Below are 3,163 nucleotides of genomic sequence, written 5' to 3'. Positions count from 1 at the left end.
CCCATACTTCTCAGAGGTTTTGTTCATTCCTTTGTATTCTTTTTTCTTTATTTTTGTTTGATTGTCTTATTTCAGAGAACCAGTCTTCAAGTTCTGAGATTCTTTCCTCAGTTTGGTTTATTCTGCTGTTAATACTTGTGATTGTATTGTGAAATTCTTGTATTGTGTTATTCAGCTCTGTCATACCTGTTAGGTTCTTTTTGATACCAGCTACTTTGTCCTTCACCTCCTTTATCACTTTATTGTGATTCTTATTTCCCTTGGATTTGGTTTTGCCATCCTATTAATCTTGATGTTCTTTGTTCTTATCCATATTCTGAATTCTATTTCTATCATTTCAGCCAGTTCAACCTGGTTAAGAACTCTTGTTGGAGAACTGGTGGAGTCATTCGGAGGACACCCTGGCTGTTGGAGATACTGGAGTTCTTGCATTGGTTCTTTCTCATCTCTGCATGTGGATGTTTCTTTAACTGCAGTGTAGCTTGAGTACAGTCAATAGACTTCTTTTCTGGATGTTTTCACTGGGCTGAGGCTTTATGTAGGGTCTTTATTTGAAATTGACTTCTTTTCTCTGGTTTCAGAGTCAGGGTATGTTAGTGAGGTATTTTTGGTGTTGAAGTTTTGGGGTGTGATCCAGCAGGTGACACTTAGGCTTGTTGGTCAGTGTGTAGATTCTTGCTCAGTTGTATGGCTCCCCTATGGTTCCTCACAGTTGCAGTCATGTTCCCTTTCAGTGCTCTGAAAGTGTGGGTTCCTCTACCCCTTGAGAGCTGGTTATAGTTCACAACTTGGTACTCATGGGCTGCCTACGGCAGCTCTGGGGCAATCTCAGTGTTTATGTCCCTTCCCCATCATAGAGGCAGCAGAGGAAGATATCTTAATAGGGGTTGTGGCCAAGGGTCGTTTGCTTGACTCCTGAGGGCTCCACTCCAGAGAAATGCAGGTCAGGAATCACTCAGTGCAGTCAGTCCAAGCAGTGCAGTCAGTCCCTGTCTGGTAACGAGCCATGGGGGTGTGTGCAACCCATGGGAGATGGACTGGCCTCCTCTCCTTGGGTCGACTGCACCTTGTTGGAGGTATGGATAAGGAACTTAGGGTCTTTGCTCCTTTGTTAGTCCAAGGGTGGCAAGGGCAGTTTCACTGCAGAGGCAGTAGCAGAGAGGCTTTCAGCTGCCCCTGGAGGCTCTGTTCAGGGAGTTGCTGAGTTAGTACTGGCTTGATAGCTCTGGGCAGGGGGTGGCTGGAGGCCCGCGCCTGGTGGACCTGCTTTTTAGTTTTCAATGACTCCGTCTTACCCATGTTTTAAGTTTATCCCTAAATGTTTCACATTTTTGATGCAATTATAAGAAGTCTTTTTAAATTTTCATCTTCCAATTTTGATAACTATTACATAGAAATACAGTTGATTTGTGTATATTGACCTTGTAATCTATAGCCTTGATGAATTCATTTATTAGTTACATTAGCTCTTTTATAGATGCCTGGGGATGTTCCACATACATAACATGTCTTTATGAATAAAGACAGTTTTCCTTCTTCCTTTCCAAACTGTGTGTCTTTTATATCTTTCTCTTGCCTTATTGCACTTGCTAGAACTTTCAGTATACACAAACTGTGAGAATAAACTTTATTTACAACTTTTTAGTCTTTCCCCATGAAGTGTGAAGATTGATGTAGATTTTTATACTTTTTTTTAAATTAAATTGAGAAAATTCCCTTACTAATCTGTGAACACTTGTTTATTATGAATGGGTGTTGAATTTTGTTAATTATAGTTCCCGCATCTATGAGATAATATTTCTCTTTTATTCTCTTTGTATGGTAAGTTACATTTATTTTTCAGATGTTAAATCAACTGCATTTCTGGGATTAAACCCTCCTTACTCATGATGATTATCCGTTTTAGATATTGCTTGATTCCATTTGTTAACATTTTATGAAGGATTTTTGTGTCTGTGTTCATGAGGGATATTGGCCCATAGTTTCCTTTTCTTGTCATATCTTTGTCTGGGTTTCAAGTCATGATATGTTGACTTCACAAAAAATGTTGAGAAGTATTTTCACTTACTCTTTTCAATATAGTTTCTGTAGATTTGGTGTCATGTCTTTCTGTAATGTTTAAAAGAACTCACAAATAAAATCACTTAGGCTTACGGTTTTTTTGGGGGGTAAAGTTTTTAATTACAAATTCAGTTTTAAAAATAGCTATTGTGTAAATATTATTAATTATATCACATTTGATAGTGTAGTTTGATTAAATCAGGATCCAAAAAAGTCCATTCATTGCATCTATTGCTATGTCTTTTCATCCTTTATAATCTATGACTTACCCTTCCTCTTTTTTTTTTTTTTTTTCCAGCTCATCTTTAAAGGAACTGGCTCATTTGTCTTTAGAATTTTCCACGTTTTCTATTTTGCCTATGGCATTGTACCTGGTGTCATTACTGTTTTTTCTGTTCCTATATTTCCTCTTCATTGGACTTAGATCTAGAGGTTTGATCAGATTCATTCAGTTTTTTTGGCAAGAATACATCATGGGTGGCTGTGGGTACATCACTAGAAGTTAAATATTTCTTGCCATCTGTTTCTCTTTGTAATGTCAGAGCTATTGACTATGATTGTCTAGATCCATTATTTCATCAGTGGCTACAAACTGGTGATAATTCTGTTACTCTTTTGGTACTAGAAAACTTTAAAGAAAAACTTTCCCTCATCGACTATTTTCTTATGCTGGAAAGACTACAGAGTAAAGGCTGTTTATATAATAAAGGCTTTGTTCTTTGTCTTCTTACCACTTTTCAAAATAATTAGTTGGCTCCCTAGAATCCTCCAAAGGTGACCAATGAGGTATTTTGTTTTGTTGTATCATTATAAAGTAATGCATGGAGACATAATTGATATGTTTCAATCTCTGCAGTTACTGTTTTCATTGATGGCATATACATCCTGGACTTTAGCAAATAATACTAAATTCATTTTTCAAAGTGGTTGTATCAGTTTAATACTCCCAAGAACAGTATATTTTTTGAAGCATACTTGGTATTTTCATACTTTACTTATTTTGCAAATATGATTGGAGTATAAGGGTGTATTATTGTGGTTTCACTGCTATTTCTTAATTTTAAAAAATTTAGGACATTAAGTACTGACATTGTACTATAGA

The sequence above is a fragment of the Macaca thibetana genome, chromosome 6 (assembly GCF_024542745.1).
Source record: "Macaca thibetana thibetana isolate TM-01 chromosome 6, ASM2454274v1, whole genome shotgun sequence".
Taxonomy (NCBI): Eukaryota; Metazoa; Chordata; class Mammalia; order Primates; family Cercopithecidae; genus Macaca; species Macaca thibetana.
Note: the sequence above shows the minus strand (reverse complement) of the source record.